This window comes from Triturus cristatus, chromosome 1_1, assembly GCF_964204655.1.
Source record: "Triturus cristatus chromosome 1_1, aTriCri1.1, whole genome shotgun sequence".
NCBI lineage: Eukaryota > Metazoa > Chordata > Amphibia > Caudata > Salamandridae > Triturus > Triturus cristatus.
The window spans coordinates 90,105,063-90,123,914 of record NC_140579.1 but is presented as its reverse complement, the minus strand read 5'-3'; the positions used below and the strand labels follow the sequence as shown (position 1 = coordinate 90,123,914).

At 53.6% G+C, this 18,852-nt stretch overlaps 1 protein-coding gene across 3 annotated transcripts in view; it reads left to right on the top strand.

Moving 5' to 3' along the window:
* Positions 1-18,852, top strand: part of LOC146869569 (vacuolar-sorting protein SNF8) — a 240,353-nt gene that overhangs the window by 209,264 nt on the left and 12,237 nt on the right. The gene's annotated exons all lie outside the window — the stretch shown is intronic.

The following is an 18,852-nucleotide window of genomic DNA, read 5'->3' as shown; positions in this document are numbered from 1 at the left end:
ACGTAGCTTAGTGCTGCCTAATATGGAGCAGGCTCCTGCGCCACAGAAGCATCACAAAAAGTGATGCACCGGTGGGGCAAGGGACCTTTCTAAATGAGGATCTTAATCTAGGGGCAAAGGAATGACTGGTAAAAGCCAATGGACTACTCACCTTTAGGGTGACTACACCCCCTATTTGACCCCTTCCTGTGGGAAGTGGGCATAACCCTGACCCAGTGAACCAAATTCCACCAAAACCCAAGATGGTGGAATTCTAGTTTTTGTGTTCACATCAGGCATCCCCCCCTTAGGTGTGAAACTCACCTGATAGTGAACCCGCCTCCTGATTAGCTCATTTTTCCGTCGGTCCTGGTGCCAAATGGGCCTTGGGTGACGGGTGGCATTTCCCCTGTCTAGGGAATGCCTGGGTGCATATCAAAAGCAGCAGAGGCCTTCAAAGCCTCCTGCCTTGATATGCTGATTATTAGCCAACCTACTTTGAGGAGGTGACAACACCCCTGGCCAGAGCAGGCATTGATTCTGCTCTCGTCTTCAGGGATCAGAAACCTGTCTGTGGTAGCAGGCTGAGCTGATCTACACCAGTCAGCCAGCACACTAGAGGTTGGCAGGTTTTCATGGGGTACCTCTAATGTTCTCTCTGGGTGCATGTATTAATAAAACCATCACTGGAATTAGTGTGGGTTTATTAATACAAGATGTTTGATACCAAACATCTTTGGTTTCAGTGAAGCAATCAAGGAGCTGGGGAGCTTGTAATCATCAGTGCCCAGTACATATAGGCAAGATGGCTTCCCTGTTCACTGGCAATGTCCAAGAATCGACTTGGACATCATAGAAGCATATGTACTCATGCAGATATGTCCTCACATCTAATATGATGCACCCTGCCTTAGGACTGTAAGGCCTTCGGTACGAATGACTTACATATATTGAATGCAGTGTCTGGAGGCATGGCACACAGAAGTTGTGCTATGTCTGGTCTTCACTTTTGTCTGCACCATGGCACGCAGCCTGCAATGGCAGTTTGCATGTGTGGTGAGGGGTGGTCCCTTAGGGTGGCACAATACATACTGCAGCCCTTAGCGGCCCTCTTTAGCATCCATGCCTTAAGTACTAGGGGTTCCATTTACGAGAACTTACAGGGTTGTTGACTACCTTGCCAAATGTGGGAATAATTGTACAGTTTTAGGGAAAGCGATCCGGCAATCGGGACCCGGACAGCAGAAACCCATTGCATTTCTGTCAAAATTGCATTATTTACCAATCAAAAAGTGGGAGTCGCCATGTTAAAAAGGGGCACTGTTCTGACCTCCTAGGGTGAGAGCTTTTGCTCATAGGAGACCAGAACAAAAGCATGTCCAGGAGGAGGGTGTAACACTCCCACAGGATGACCTGCTGATCAGCCCTTTTTGGCCGGTGAGCTTTAAAAAAGCTACCTCCTATGGAATGCGAATCTGGCTCCCCTCAAACGAGAGGAAGCCACCCTTCCTGTCCAGAGCTGTCTTGGCACCTGGACTGGCGGGGACAATTAGCTTGTCAGGTAAGCGTGCCACCCCTAAGGTGGGCTATAGTGACACAATTTTTCAGAAGTAGCTATCTTTGTCATATAGGGGGCATAGTGACCCCCTTGGGTCAGTAACCCATTAGCTACTACCCTGATAATTCTCGCCTCGGTGCCTATTCCAATCATGGAGTCCCACTCTGCAACTCTGGGCAATAGCTTGCTTAATCTCCACAACGGCCCCCACAACGCTAAGGATGCCTGGCCTCCACCTTGGGGGTGCCCAGGAGTGGACGCCTCACAGGGAAAGCCAGGATGGGTTCCACAGCGGTATTCGTAAAAGCGCCTTGAGACCCTTGCGGGTGAGTAGTGCGCTATACAAGTATCAAATTTACATTTACATTTTACACTCCCCTAAATTCAGTATTTAGGGGATCACCTGAGAAACAGATCCTGGCGACTTAGAGAGCGAGAGAACACTGAAGAGCTGCAAAAGCAGGGAAGAGAGAAGCAGCTGACCTAGTACCAACCCTGCCGGCCTGTCTGCATCCCTTGTCCAAAATGGCACTTAAGTCAACTCCTCCTCCAGCTGTGACTCCAAAAACTTGAGAGGACAGCCTGCCTTAGAAAAAGACTCAAGATTTCCCGTGAACAGCGAACCTGTTCTGAAAAAAATCCAAAAGAGAAGACTCAAAGGCCTCTGCGACTGCCAAAACCCAACACCTGAAGCCACCACTCCACCCGTTTCCTCTAGCCCAAGTTGAAGTGAGCCACTGGTTCCAACAAGGTTCCCCAACCCTCCAGAGTTTGAGTCCAATGTGTTTTCACCCCTCCTGGACTCCCCGATGTGCTTGCAGTCTCTGCACGCAGGACCCCTCAACCGGGACTGCTCCGATAAGAAAAAACCCATCACCAAGGGACACCTCTGCCCACATCGCCCCTGGACCTTGGAGAAGAGGACCAAAGGTGTTCCCCTGACCCCAAGCATCACATGGTCTGAGTCCACTTGCTGGTTTAGCCCATCTGGCTTCCCAGCCAGATCCTGCAGCCTCTTTTTACAGCGACTGGTCCCCATTGAAATGCATTGGGCTCACAGTGCTGATTTGCACCTGGCTGGTGGTGGTGTACTGTTGGTGCTGCCTTGGATCTTGCCCACCACTCAGCTTAACTCCTGGACATTGGTCTGGTAGGTCGATGTACTGTATCTGTTTTCAGAACATGTTCTTTCTTCTATAGGATAACATTAAAAAAAACTCTGAAATTGCACTGTCCACTTTTTAAAGTGAAAAGAATTTATATTTAAAAACTGACTTACCTGAACGATTTTTCTCTGATGCCAAATCATATATAGAGGTACTTGATATTTTTATAAATTGGTGTGGTTCTCCTCGAGTCGTGTGTGTGTGTGTCATTTATTAACCATTGTGTGTATCTGCAAATGTCTTGCAATCCCGTGTTAAGCCTAAGGCTGCTTGCCCACGCTACCCCCAATAGAGGAGTTTGGATTGCATAGCAAGCCCCTCTCCACTCAAAAAAGGAACCCTGTACTCTTTAAACAGTATATCAACCTTTTGAAATATCACATAAAGATCCAGCTTCTTGTATGTGGATTAACATACATATCTCTCGGAGCATGGATAACCAAGTTTGTGTGGCCTAGTTTGGCACCACTAGGATGGGTCATTTTTCCTGGCAACTTTTGGAATGAGAGGGAGAGGAGGAAAGGCATAAGCAAATAGTTTAAACCAGCTCATTCGGAGTGCATTGCTCATGGACAATATGAGTATCTAGAGGCGAAGCTTTGGCCTTTTGTGTTTTCAGGAGTGGCTAACCGCTCTATGTTGGTGTGAACTTGAGAGTTCAGTTTCTATTTGCCGACTTTTTGATGCATCCTGCTTAGCATGTCCACAAAATCTGTGTGCGCCAACAGATGTGTGTTGTGAACTGCCCAATTCCAAATCTCCTGTGCCAGTGCAGACAGCTGAAGGGAGTGGGTGGCCCTTGCGTATAGTACATGGCTGTTATGTTGTCCATCTTTGAGTACTGATTTTGCCCTGGATGAGCTTAAGTAAAGCCATTGGGGCTAAAGGAATGGCCAAGAGCCCGAGGTAGTTGATGTGACTGCCTTTGTATTGTGAGGGCAAGGTGCCATGAACTGGCATGTGGTGGAGGGGAGTTCCCCACCCTGAGTGCGGCATTTATGGTAATGGTCACCTGCGGAAGAGGGTTAAGCAAAGGCCCTTCAGGCAACTAATTGTTCCTGTTCAACCATAGGTGAGCGCACTGGGTTTTGGATTTACCAACACTGGATCCACCAATTGACCCTCTGCTTTTGACCATTGTCTCATGAGGTGCTCTTAATTTATATATACAGTCTGGCATTCTGCACTGTGGCAATGCGAAGAGCCATCATCCTAAATAACTTCTTTACTGTTCTTACAGAAGAGGACGTCTTGTCTGAAGAAGAGGAAGTAGCTTTTGTATACTATCACCCTTTCTTGGTTGGAGTATGCTGTCCTGGTGCAGACTTCAGGACAAGCCATAGGAAGGATGTCGGTCATTTTGGCATTGTGGTGAATCTTAACCTATGGAGTAGGGACAACTGTTTGATCGTGTGCTAGGCTGTTCTTGATGAGTCAGCCATCTAGATACAGAAACACGTGGATGATGTTTCTGTGCTGATCTGTGGGCTAACTAGATACTCTGTACATACCCTTGGAACTCTAGTGACCCCCTAAGTGTTGAACCTTGAACTGGTAGTGTTGGCCACTTACCACGAAGCAGAGGTACCACTAGTGGGCTGGGTGAATGGGGAGGTGGAATTGGGCATCTAAAGTCTAGCGCCGCAATGAAGTCGGAGCAGAGGGAATGATATCCTGCTGAGTGGTTATGTAAAAGTGCAGCAGGATGTAGTGGTTGAGGATAAGCTAGAGGGACATGACCTTCTTGGTCGAGGCAGTACACTTCTTTGCCATGCTGTTGTGTGGGCACCATATCGATGGCCCGTTTGGGTAGGAGTGCCTGTACCCCTTCCTTCAGCAGCTGAAGACTGTCTGGGCTAAGGACATGGCATTGAGGCAGACTGTTTGGTGGCATGGTGTGGAACTCTAGGCAGTACCCATCTGTCTGGGGGAATCGCCTCCCACAGGGGAGGGGGGGGGAGGAGACAAAGAAGGAAAATGCTACTTACCAGTATGCATCTGTTCTTGGCATGTAGAGCTGCAGATCCGTACACTGCATAGATCGCCATCTGGTGTTGGGCTCGGATGATTGCACCTTGTTGTTGTCTTGGAAGAAGTCTTTTGTAGTCACGAGATAGGTGACTCCTCCCTTGGACGATAGTGCGCATGGGCATCGGCTCCATCCTTTGTCTTTCGCCATGATGGGAAATGATGGAGTCAGTAAGAAATAGAAGAGATGTCCATGTGAATGTATCTAATTAAGGTGATACTGGAACAGATACAGGTTCCGGGGAGGTGGGTGGGCGTGTACGGATCTGCAGCTCTACATGCCAAGAACAGATGCATTCTGGTAAGCAGCATTTTCCGTTTGAGGCATATGAGCTGCAGATCGTACACTGTGCATAGAATGTACAGCAGTGTATCCCCTAACGGTGGTCACATGTATCGGTTGCAGTAGTTTGAAAAAGTGTTTTGAACAGCTTGGCCTACAGAAGCCTGTTGATTAGCCTGCACGTCAACACAATAGTGTTTGGTGAAGTTGTGTGGTGTAGACCATGTTGCTGCTTTACATATGTCATCTAAGGGGATGTTCCCTAAGAATGCCATGGAAGCCCCTATTTTGCGTGTTGAATGCGCTCTAGGGGGAATTGTTAATGTGCGTTTAGCCTTTTGGTAGCATATTTGAATGCATTTTACTATCCACCTCGCAATCCCAGCTTTGGAGATGGGGTTACCTTTATGAGGTGGGGAGAAGGCTACAAACAGTTGTTTTGTTTTTCGAAAGGGGTTAGTCCTGTCAATGTAATAAAGTAGTGCTCTTTTGACATCTAGTGTGTGAAGAGCTCTCTCTGCTACGGAGTCTGGGTTTTGAAAAAACACCGGTAACTCAACTGATTGGTTAATATGAAAATTATACAAAAAATGGGGCGACCCTGTGTCCCTCAGAACCTGGGTATATCATAGTAGTCAAAAAGTGGTTCTGTCGGGTTTCAGATTAATTACAAATGGTGCATTAACATGTCACAAACGTATCTCAAGATACCTAGATATGGATAATTAATTTACAAACAATAGGGCACATGACTCAAATTGCTGTTTAGTGTGTAAGTTTTTTATCTAAATAGAAGTCTTTACATTCTTTACACATATATTAATTAATGGCTGCCAATACAGTCATAATTACACAATAGGTGGAGGTGACATTAGTGCTCAGTGTTAGGTGGTGTGCAATATATACAAGGTGGTGAAAAAAAAATTAACAAGTGAAAAGGGGGGCCAGATGTTACAGGAAATACAATAGGCCTGCCAAATAATGATTCTTTCTTTGGGCAACGCCTTTGGATGATCCGGGCCTAGTATACTTGTCGACGTTTCAACCCAATACAGCTCCCTTAGGTGGTCAAGGGTGGGTCTCCATCAGGACGGGACGGGTGGGGGGGGATTGAAGGGCAGCCCTGAAGAACCAGAGTTAATCCTGGGACGAGACCTGGTGGCACGGTGAATGATGACCCAGGTAGAGGTAATCTTGGCAATCGGCTGTAAATTCTTGTAGCACTTGACCGGGGATTACAGGCATGAGTCCTGTATCGTGGCTGCAGCTAGAACTCTGGTTCTTCAATCCGCCTATTATCCTGCCTAATCAGTGCCATCCAAGGCTCTACTACACAGCTTCGCTCCCCTTACCGCCTGTGGATCACTTCGATGTATTTCTGCTGGACATAGCTGCCTCGCAACTGTATTTTTGCCCCTCATCTGGTTCCAGCGCGAAATGGCGGCGTCGCTTCGCACTCCCAGAGGGCCTGCTAATTGAACTGCTGCGGCCCTGGTAACAAGTGCGGCACTTTTCCGGCTGTGAGACGGGGTGTCCCCTGTGGCGCTGCGGGGCTGTGCTCGGCCGGCTCCGGAGACTGCTGCCCTGCGGTGCTGTGAGTCGCTGGGGCTGCGGCCCTGCGGTGTGGAGGCGGGCTCCTCGCCCTGCTCCTGACTGGCCCCTGGTGTGCGGCTGTGATTCCCGGCTGAGAGCGGAGGGGCGGAGACAGAGTACGGGGGACCCTCCTCTGCTGTTCTCGGCGGCTGCTGCGTGGCCTTGGCGGCTGAGTCTCCCCCCTACTGGCTGCGGTGGCCGCTCCTGTCTTCCCGTCCAGCGCAGAGGTGAGGTGGATGTTTCCCCCTGGGACCAGATCGGCCTACGCTGTTACCGCCAGGGTTGCTGCGCCTGGGCCTTCGCACTGTGCCTCACAGGTTTGCCTGCATCTTGTCTTCTGTTTGGGGCCGGCGCATATCGGGACTCTGCTGCTGCCTGCTCGTGCTTCTCTGTGCGCTCCACTGGGTGACTGAGGCTTGGGACCTACTGTGTGGGGGTCGCAGGCATTGGCGCTGAGCGTGCATGTTGAACGTTGGCTTGCCTGACACCGCGATTTTCGACAGTGCGGTGTGGATGATTGCGGTGGCTGGGCCTAACAGAGCGCCACCACTCTTTTGCTCCTACAGTGTGTGTTCCCCTGACGCCCGCATTGTGTTGTGGATTTTGGTGAGCAGTTGAGACTCCGAGAGGCCCTCATTGTGGATGCCTGGCAGTACTGTGTTGTGGCTTACATCCTGTGGCTTCGGGTGTTGGCGCCATTGCGCAGTTCGCCAGCTTATTTAATCCCCCGGTGTCCTACTATATAAATACAGGGTTTTGATTGGGACATTTTGCAGCGTTGGCTGTCTCCTGTTGGCACTATTTGACGCTACTAGTTCCTCCCGAATACGCCTGGCAGTTCCCCTGACCAGCCATGGGGCGAACGGACAAGCAGCAAAGCAAGCTTAATTTTGAAGCCAAGAAAAACCCTAAGTCTCACACGCCTAATGCGTCGGACACCGAAATTGATCTTGAACAGGGCTCAGGGGCTAAGCTGGAGCGCTTGATGATGTCCATGCAGCAGAGCCTCCACACAATTGACGCAAAAATCGATAACCTGAATCTGCGTATGGACATAATGGCGTCCAAATTGGACAAACATGGCGCGCAGCTGGCCGAGGCTGAGCAACGCATCTCCACCGTTGAGGATCGGGTTGAGGCAGTCAGTACTTCATGTGCAAGTATGGAAAAGTTCCTGGAGGTCATCAGAGCTAAAAATGAAGATATTGAGGCCCGATCTCGAAGGAACAATCTGCGAATCACTGGTATTTCGGAGTCGACCAACACTGGGCCCATGGAGCTGTACGTGGAGACGCTTCTTACCTCTCTGTTAGGGACGGAACATTTTTTGAAAGTTCTCATTGTTGAAAGGGCTCATCGCTGCTCGGCCTATCCCGGGAGCGTCGCCTCGGCCTATTATAGCCCGACTGCTAAATTACCGCGATCGGGAGAAGGGCAGTCTGAATTATCAGGGAATGAAGGTGGAGCTATTTCCTGATTTTACAGTGGCGGTACAGCAGGCACGCAGGGAATTCCATGCTGTGAAGAAAAAACTGCAATCTCTGAACATCCAATATGCAAATGCTTTACCCTGAACGCCTACGCATTCAGCACAATGGGAAGGCCCGCATCTTCGTGACACCTAAGGAGGCACTTCAATACCTTCGGCAGCTGGAGCGTCGTTCACCGCAACGAGAAAAAGTGGGGGACTCTGATTCTGATGGTTGAGTGGATGGGCCTGGTATCCTTTTGCATTGTCCACTATACACTTGCCTTGCATGTTATTGGTGTGGCTGTCTCCACGTGCTAGCTTAGCTCACCTCTGTTGCTTTAGGGTGCGATTTTATATATATCACTGTGTCCTATAATGACTGCTTTGTTTTTCTCAATCTACTTTGCCTCTGCCGCTTGGAATGAAACAACTGTTGAGATCATTGCCGGTAGTTTGAGGACATTTTTTGTTGTTACAATGTAAGGGGCCACCTGGCTGCACTTGAGACCTGCTTTGGATGGCCCAATCCTTTAGTCTCGACCCACCCTGTACTTCACGGGGTGCCAGTGGCTTCTAGCGCTTCTCTGCATGGGAAATCCCCACAAAGTTGTTTTTTCTGTTTTGACACGTTTTTGTGTCTTGGTTGCATTACCTTTTGATAGGAGATCTGTCTTGTACGCCTTGTCAACTATGCAACTTGTTCTGGGGTTCTTTCTTCTATGTTGCTTTTGGGGGTGTCATGGCAGGCTTACGCTGTTGGAGTGGGTGGGATGGGCTGTTGGGGATCGCTATGTTTTGAATTGTACATTGGCAGTACACTGGGGTTGCGGTATGGTAATGCTGAAGACCTATTATGGACATTATGACAGGAATCTGCATTTCACGGGTAGGACATGACTGACTCTAACGACAGGACGATATCTTGGCTTAGTTGGAATGTAAGGGGGCTCAATAATCCGCGAAAAGTGCGCCAGGTGCTTTCCTATTTTGACCGTCACCATATCCGAATCGCTCTCCTACAGGAGACACATCTTACCAAGCAGGCGGTGTCTGCTGTTGCTACCAGATGGGCTGGGGTACGGCTTGCTGCCTCCTCCTCCTATGCTCGGGGGGGGGGGGGGGCGGTAATGATTCTGATTAAAAAAGGCACCCCCTTTGTACCACTCTCCGTAGATGAGGATGATGGTGGGAGATACATAATAGTACAGGGTACATTGTATGGTAAGTCTCTGGTGTTAGTTAATGTATAGGGTCCCAACATTGACGATCCTGCCTTCTATGACAACCTATGGGGCAAACTGCCCCCTTCTACTGTTATATGTGGGGGCGATTTTAATGTGACACTGGACCCCACTATGGACAGAGTGTCTACAACTGACTGGCCTCCTAAGAAGGCAGCATCTGCGCTGAGGGATGGTATGCTGACACTGGGGCTTGTGGATGTCTGGCGTCTGCGTCATCCTTGTAAAATGGAGGGTACCTGTCACTCCTATGCCCGTCCTGCCTTGTCCCGTATAGATTTCTGGTTACTAACCCGGGATGCAAATGACTGGATAGTGCATGTTGAACATTTGCCTAGAACACTATCGGATAATTCCCCTGTGCATCTTCGTCTGGCCCTGCCGGCTCACACTCCCCCTCCCCCCCCCCTTTCCAGTGGCGGCTCCAGCCCTCCGTCTTGTTAGACCTGGTATTTTGTGCGGGTATTCGGGAGGCTATTGCTGACTACTTTACACATAATAATGGCTCAGTTGAAACAATGGGGACACTATGGGAGGCCTTTAAGGTGACCATCCGTGGTGTCTGCATTGGTCTCCAGGCGGGGGTTCTTCGGTCACTCAGGGGCACCATGTCTACACTGGAGCTTGAGTTGAAGGGGCTGGAACAGCGACATGAAAGCGCACCCGACCCTTCTGTCCTTGCACTCATTAAAGAGAAAGTCGCAGAATATAACGAAGTGGCAGACAAAGAGATACTTCACATGTCTCGGAGAAGCAAGGCCAGATACTATGGGGAGGGTGGCAGACCTGGCAGAGCACTAGCGGCCCGTCTTATGGAACCCGGGGGCGGGGCATACATGGTTAGTTCGATCACAGTTGACGATGTTACACATCACAACACCTCTGCTATCTTACAAGCATTTACCGATTTTTATGAAGATATGTATGCTCATCGCCCGGCTGTGGCTGAAGCTGAGCTGCAGCAGTATTTGAATGATATCGCGCTAGTGTGGCTCTCTCGGGGGCAACAGGAATTTCTAATGCACCCTCTCACCCTGGGTGAAATACAAGACGCTATTGCAGCTCTCCCTAATGGTAAATCAGCTGGTACTGATGGTCTGCCAGCGGAGTTTTATAAAACCTATGCCGACAATCTTGCCCCTTGCTTACTCCAGGTCTATGAGGAGGCCTACGAGACTCAATGCCTACCTCCAACGTTACGCGAAGCATTGGTGGTCGCGCTTCTCAAGCCGGTCAAGCCGTCTGACATGTGTGACTCCTACCGACCGCTGTCCTTAATTAATACAGATGTTAACATTTTAGCTAAAGCCCTGGCGACCAGACTACAGCTGCTTCTTCCGGTCATGATCCTGCCGGATCAGTCTGGTTTTGTGCCCACTCGTTCCACCTCTCATAATCTGCGGACGTTATTTGCGGTTATGCACGTCCTGGAACCTACGTTGCCGGCGGTGGCAGTGCTCCTTGACGCCGCTAAGGCTTTTGATTCTGTCTCCTGGTCCTACATGCTCGCGATTTTACATCGTATGGGGGTGCCCTTTGTCTTCACCAATTGGATAAAACTGCTCTACACTTGCCCTACAGCGCGAGTGATGGTCAATGGTGCTTTATCTAAATTAATCCCTATTCATCGAGGCACGCAACAGGGGTGCCCGCTTTCCCCATTACTATTTACGCTTATTCTCGAACCTCTGGCCTGTATCTTGCGCCAGCGTTACTCTCGGGCAGCATTGCGGTTCTTCCAGCGCCCTCTGGCAGTCTCCATGTATGCAGACGATATGGTGCTGTATGTGCGTGAGCCTGCCCTCCATCTGCCTCCTCTCCTTCGGGAACACGTTCGATTTGAATGGTTCTCTGGGCTAGGAATCAATTGGTCTAAATCTATGATATTGCCCCTTACGGATTGTACGTCTCCCATTGAGCTAGAATTTCCCTTGGTGTGGTGTACTGATACAGTGAAATATTTGGGTGTGTGGTTACACCGTGACCCCCAGGAGGTACTGCGAGCCAACTATGGAACAGCCCTTGCGCGCCTCGAGGAGCAGGTCACCCGCTGGATTAAGCTGCCCTTCTCCTTTGCTGACCGTATAGCATTAATGAAAATGGTAATACTCCCCCGCTTTCTGTATCTATTCTTAAATATCCCGATACATTTGTCACGTCACTTTTTAGGTCGAGGACTACTGGTCTGCCGAAGGCAGAACCGGAAGTTTGAGATTTAATGTTTTCTAGAGTGGCTATTTAGCCCGCCTCTCTTTTTGCGTCTCCTCCATTGGCTGGCTTCCTAAACGGAGGCCAGCCATTGGAGGAGAGAGCCGTCCCTCCAAATAGGCTCCGTCTTTTTCAGATTCGGGGGCGTGTTTTTTGGTGTTCTTTCCACTTTTTAGCCACGCCCCCGAATCTGAAAACCGCCGCTGCGTTTCTTTCCCCCATGTGATCCCCGCTCTACCCTTTCCTCCCTCCCCTTCTCTCTCCGCTCCTGCGCACCAGAGCCCTGACGCTGGTTTCATCCTCCTTGAATAACAAAAAATCTCCACACGAATTGCGAGTTAAAGCGAAGGAAAAAGGCAAGAGGAGAAATAAGGTAACTAAAAATAACTCGTAGCTTTGGTCACTGAAGTGAACCCCTTGAGAGCATTGGGGGATGTGGGGAGAGGGGGCTGCCGCCAATGGGGAGGATTAAGAGAGAGAAACTGCACGCAACTTTATACCAGAAGAGATCAGAATCGAGACCAAGCAACCCCGAAATCTGGATATCGTTGTCGAGGCGCAGCATATATGCCTTACCCGGCATCGTGCAATTATACACATTCGTAAATAATGAGCTGCAGTATTTTATTGCAGTATTCATGTTTAAAACGTTTTTATTGAGACAAAACAAACCATGGGGGAGGGGGACAGGAGGCAGGATACGTGGAATACAGTCAAAGAAGAAGGGATGCATCTCCAGAGGGTTGGCAATAGGTGAAGCGTTGGCTCAGAGGGAAGAACACAGTAAATGAACGCTAGAATTACAAGCTGTGGAATCCCACGCGCGTATCCGACACCCAAAAGCAGAGCAATAAAACCCCCCCAATCAACCCCTCAACAGAACACAGTCCCCCCCCTCCCATCCCCCATCCTCCCAGTACAAAAACAACAACACTCCCCCCTCCCCCCGTCCTATGGTCCCGCAGCAAAGTAGCCCTAACCAGGAAGCCCCGCACAGCCCCCCCCCCCCCCGCCGGGGGTCCCCATCTCACATGTAAGCTAGTCCGCCGGGGTCACCGGCGGCCGCAGCCTGAGAAGCCTAAGATACCTCGGGCAGGTGAGCTCCCGGAATTCAGTGGACAGCAGCGCTAGAAAGGGTTGCCATAGCTCCTCAAATTGGTCTATCTCCCCCGCAACCGTAAGCGACAGCTTCTCCATCCCCAGCACATGCCAGAGTCTGTGCAACCAACCGGTGATGGAGGGGGCGGTGGATGTGCGCCAGTGGATCAGAATGTTCTGAACCGCAGACCCCAGCGCTATCGCAATCTGCCTACCCCTGCGGGACTTCAGTGGGTACATTAGGTCATTGGGGAGGCCCAGCAGGACATACGCCGGGAGGCGCGGCAGCTCTATGCCAAAGTGCTCATCCACCTCGTCCAGAACTTCCTTCCAGTAGGCGGTCAGCACTGGGCAATCCCATAGGATGTGTGTAAGGGTACCTTCCTGCCCGCAGCTCCGCCAGCACCCCTTGTCAGTGTGTCTATGCATTTCATACAGTCTCTCCGGGGTGTAGTACCAGTATGTGGACACTTTAGTGAAGGTTTCCGTAAGGCCCGTGTGGTATGCAGAGTGCCGCGCCCGATACGCAATTTTGTCCCATTCCTTGTGGCTGAGTGTCCTACCCAATTCCCTGTGCCAACGCTCCCTCCCCGGATTGTAGTAGTGAAACGGCGGGGGTTGTAGGTGTTTGTACAGATCAGTGATCAGTTTAGCGTCGGAGGTCCGAGTAGCCAACCACCGCTCATACGGTGTAATTGGACGGGCAGCGGCGGCACGCACCTGAGGCTGGAGGGCCCAATGCCGAACTTGCATGTAGCGCAATCTGTCCAGCTCCGTCAGGCCGAACTCCTGGCGGAGTTGCTGAAAAGGAACCACTCCTTCCGGGCCATAGATCTGGAAGAGTGCCCTGCAGCCCGCCTGCACCCAGTGGGAGAAAACCCCCGGCTCCATCCCAGGGGAGAAGTCCGGGTTGCCCGCAATGGGCGTGAGCGGCGAAGGGAAGGTGGTAAGGCCCCGGGCCTCACAGACCGCGTCCCACACACGCAGGGGGACCCGCGTAACAAAGGAAGCGTAAAGATTAGCGGGGCGGTGCGCGCGGCGCAGGAATGGAACCTCTTGTAAGGTGCGGCCCGCCACTGCCTGGTCTTGGAAGAGCCAATGTTTGTCGGACTCCCACCTGCTCCACTCCACCAGATAGCGGAGCTGTGCCGCCTGAAAGTACTTACGGAGGTCCGGAATGCCGAGACCCCCCGCTTCCGGAGCAAGCGTGGAGAGGACCCTCTTCATGCGTGGCCTGCGGCCCTGCCAGACAAAGCGGGAGATGTCAGCCTGCATTTGTCGTATCCAGCCCACCGGGGGTTGGAGTGGAAGGGCCCGGAAAAGATATAGTATCTGGGGCAGCACCGTCATTTTGACCGCCGCGATTCGCCCCAGCCAGGACAGCAGGCCCTTGTTCCAGCGGCCAAGCTCGTCCTTGATCTTCCTGCTGAGGGAGGCATAATTGGCCGTAACCATCTCCGACAGTGTAGGCGCCAGCAGAATCCCCAGATACGGCACCGTGGACGAGGACCACTGCATGGGGAAGAGCCGTTGAAGATCCCTCCTGGTTTCCGCAGCCAGGGACACGTCCAGTGCCATCGACTTGCTCATATTCATTTTGAAGCCGGCCACCCCCGCGAAGGCGTCCAACTCTCGGAGGCAAGTAGGCAGCGACCTCCTAGGGTCGTCCAAAGTCAGCAGGACATCGTCCGCATAGAGACTGACGGTGTGGACGTACTGGCCCATCCGGACCCCGACAGCATCCGGATTGTCACGAATCCTCTGAGCAAACGGCTCCATGTAGAGGGCAAACAGGAGCGGCGAGAGAGGGCAGCCCTGCCGCGTGCCGCGCTCGATGGCAAAGCTACCAGAGCTACACCCGTTTACCCGCACCGACGCTGAAGGATGCTTATAGCAATTAAATACCATGGTGCGGAACTTATCGCCGATTCCCAGTTTCTTAAGGACCCGCTCAAGATACGGCCAGTGAACTCTGTCGAAGGCCTTCTCTGCATCAACGGACAACAACATCCGCTCCCCCGAGATCCTTGAGGCCTTCTCCAGAACATGTGTCACCCTCTTGGTGTTGTCAACCGTCTGTCTACCGGGCACAAAACCAGCCTGGTCCGCCTCCACCAGGTCGGGGAGGTGTGGACCCAGCCTGGCTGCGAGAATCCCCGTGTACAACTTGAGGTCGACATTTAGGAGAGAGATGGGCCGGTATGAGCCGCAAAGGGCCCGGTCCTTCCCAGGCTTCGGGATTACCGCGACCGTCGCCCTCAGGAGATCCGGAGGGATGGCTCCCGGTGCGGAGAAAGAGTTAAACAGCCGCGTAAGGACAGGGGCCACGGCCGTGCAAAAAGTCTTGTAGAATAGCGACGTGAACCCGTCCGGGCCCGGGGCCTTGCCATGTTTCAGCCGCGCAATAGCTGAAATCACTTCCTCCACATGGATGTCCCGCTCCAGGTGGTCAGCCTGAGCCGGGTCCAGTACCGGGAGGGTCACCGACTCCAAATAGCTATCGGTCTCCCGTGGCGGGGAGGGCTCCTCAGCATACAGCGCCTCGTAGAAGCCGCGGAAAGACTCCGCTACTTCCGCGTCCCCGGAGACAACCCCCCCGTCCGCGCCCACCAATTCTTTCACGACGCTGCGCTGTTGCGCGACCCGGAGCCGGTGTGCTAGGAGCTTGCCACATCTGTCCCCCCCAGTGTAGTAGGCATGTTTCAAACGTAAGGCGGCGTACTCCGCCCTATCAAGATCCAGAGCCGAGAGGAGCTTCCTCGCTGCCTTCAACTGCCTCCAGACCCTCGGCGCTCCCGTACGGCGGTGGACCTGCTCAAGCTCCCGAACTTGAGCCGTCAACTCATCCCTCTTCAGTTGTCGCTCCTTATTCTCGGCTGCAGAGATAGAGATGAATTCCCCCCGTAGGACGGCCTTCAATGCCGCCCACTGTGTCGCCTGCGAGGTGTCAGTGTTGCTATTGTGAGTGAGATAGTCCTGTATGACCTCCCCGATGCGTTGCACCACCGATTTTTTGTGTAGAAGTGTGTCCCGGAGGCGCCACACCCCCCGAGAGGGGGAGGCCGCCGGCCACTGGAAAACGCCGATAACTGGAGAGTGGTCAGACAGGGTCAGGACCCCGATGTCCGCCGCCGTGGCAGCGGCACGCATCGGTCCACTCACCAGGAGGTAGTCCAGCCGTGAGTAAGTGCGGTGTGCGTGCGAGAAGAAAGAGTAGTCCCTATCCGTGGGGTGCAGGGAGCGCCAGAGATCATGCAAGTCCATGTCCGCAATTCGGGCCTTCCCAGCCTGGGACAGTTCCCCCGTCTGCGGGAAGCGCTGCGCCGATCTGTCCATCCCAGAGTCAAAGACAATGTTGAGGTCTCCGCCCAAGATAACGTGTCGGTCCGGGGAAGCAGTGACATCCACCAGCGCGGAGTCTAGGAAGCGCTCCTGGTGCTCGTTTGGGCTATAAACGGAGCCAACCGTAAATGCTATGCCTCCCAGGCTCATGCGATACGCAAGGAGCCTCCCCTTCTGTTCAGCACACTTATGCAACACCTCCCCCCGAAAGGAGCTCGCTAGGAGAATGGCTACCCCTGCCGTCTTGTTCGCTGCCGAGGAAAAGAACTGGGTGGGGAACTTAGCAGAGCGCATCCTGTGGCAGTCTCGGGGCAATAAGTGTGTCTCCTGCAAAAGGCAAATGTCCGCCTGCGTCCCCTCCAGCAACGACAGGATCGCCCTGCGCTTCACCGGGTTATTCAGACCCTGAACATTAAGGGTCACTACCTTTAGGCCCGGCATTCCTCGCAGGGATCGGGAGCGCCATGCAATGGGTAGGGAATCAGCGGGTGGGGCGCGCGGGGCCGCAGCGCGGGACAAGCCAAGACAAAGCGGGCAAAGACAACATCGGACGGGACCTTCCCAACCCCAAAACAACCCCCTCCCCCACCCAAAACACAACCTTGGCAACTAGCCATCCCCAAACTCAAACACCCCATAGTCTCAGTCAAGCCCCAAAACGGGCAAGTCCGTAGAAAATAGCAAAGTGGACGTCCAGCCACTCACCTCCGCCCGCTCCCCCCCAACCCCCCCGCCCCGTGCCAAGCATGTTAAGAAGCTAAAGACATCTCCCCCCGGAGTGTATGTTAGGCCGTCAAGGCCACGCTAGAGGAGCCGATCGAGTCCCCGGCCGCCGCCCTCAGGGCGTCTGCCATGTCCGCCCTAATGGTAGGGGAGTCCGGGCGCCCTGCACTGGTCGCTGAGCGCCGCCTCGATGACCTCCGCCGATTCCGTCCCTCCGAGGACCTCCACGACGGCGTAGCTCCCTCTTCCTCCGCTGCCGTGAGCCCCAGGACACCACAAATGTCTTGCAAGGAGCGTAGCTGATGCAATACCCCGTTCCACCGAAAAATCAAGCGGAAGGGGTGACCCCAAGAGTACGGCGTCTCATGCTCGCGCAAAAAGTCAGTGGCAATCCTAAAGGACCTGCGTTTCTGTAGAGTGATGGCAGAGAGGTCCTGGTACAGCGCCACCGGCCGATCCCGAAAGGTCAGGGGCTGTTTCCTGCGGGCTTCAGCCATGATACGCTCCTTTAGTGGAAAGTCGGGCAGGAAGGCCAGAATGTCCGGTGGGGGTGCCGATGGCTGGCGCTGGCGGCCAACCCTATGCGCCCTGTCGATGCTGATGGGAAAGTCCGCGGCCTCCCCCAGGATTTCTCGGAACAGGGCCCGCAGATAGCCCCCCAGATCGGACCCCTCATCCGCAGTCGGCACGCCACGCACTCGGATGTTGTTCCTCCGAGATCTGTTCTCGAGGTCCTCAGAGTGGGCCTGGAGCTCCACACACTGTTCCCGGAGGCGAAGAACGTCCTGCTGGAGGTGGACTATCTCCTCCGCTCGCTGTTGGCCCTCCGTCTCCACCGCCTCCACACGCTCACCTAGGCCCTCCACCTCTCTGCGCACTTCTCGGACCTCGCTGGCCACCTCCCGCTTCAGTGTCTGGAAGTCCTCCCTGAGGGAGCTAAACAGTTCCTCCATGAAGGCCCTCGTGACGGGTGGCTCCCCTCCAGTCACATCCGCCGGAGCCCGGGAGGGCCCCGGCGAGGGCTGTGTCCTGTCCCGCAAGTGCTGGGCCCTGCCAAGCATGTCCGGCAGAGTACGGTCCCCTTTCTTCGGGCCTCCTTTCCCAGCCATCGTCAGCTCCGCAGTCGGGCCCCGATCCAGGCGCCCCGGAGATGCTCAGCCGCCGGCAAGCACTCGGGCCGGGGGATCCCCCACAAGTGAGGTCGCTGCGTCACAGGTGACAAAATGGCGGCCGAGCCCGGTCACCGTCAGCCGCAAGAGCTAGCGTGAGACAACCAAGGGGGCCGCAGCGAGGGGGTCCCAACAGCTCATCCCTCCGGTAGTCAAGACAGCAATATCGGGAGGTCGTGTGCAGCCAGCATCCAGGGCTCAGCGGAGGTCGCCACCACTGCTCCTTCGGGGACAAAATGGCGGCCGGGCGGAGCAAGCCACACCGACTAGGCCCGGCGACACCCCCGGGGCCTCCGAGGTGCCCCGCCGTGAAATAAGTTCCACCACCGGCCCCCGTTAGTCACGCACAGGGGGCCAGATGATCCGGCCCCAACAAGGAGTCCGCCGTACCTCGGCTAGGGGTCAGGGCCTCCGCAGTGCCAGGTGTCGCCGTCACCAGTCCGAGTGCCGGGGCACCCGTCCCAAGCCCTCCACACCGTCGGGCCCCTTCCCGCCAGGCTCCTTCAGTCACCGTCGAGCGGCGGGCCAGATCCCCTCCAGACCGCAGCTTTCAGCACCAGGCCCAACCGAGGCGCCCGGACAGCTCTCCAATACGCTCCGCCCCTCGGGCTCACCGCCGTCGTCCCCTGATCTCAGACGAACTTTTGGGGGGTTCCCCCGGGGCGATCCGGACCAAAACAGCACCAATGTGTGCCCCTGATGTTCCGCCACGCTCCTCTCCCGCGCTGAGCCTCAGCGGGGGGAGAAAAGCATAACAAAAAGGCTTTAGCTTGGCCGGGCCGGAGGAGCTACGGGAGGAAGCGTCCGCTCACCCCGCCATCTTGGCCACGCCCCCCCTATTGCAGTATTCATATACATATATGCACTCCAATTTTAAAAGATACGTTGTACATCGTGGTAGAAACTTCCACACAACTGCCACCGCCTATGTCTTTCTTTTAATTATGCAAAATTTCTAGTATTTTGTTATTTTATTGCTTCTCTCACTGGGGC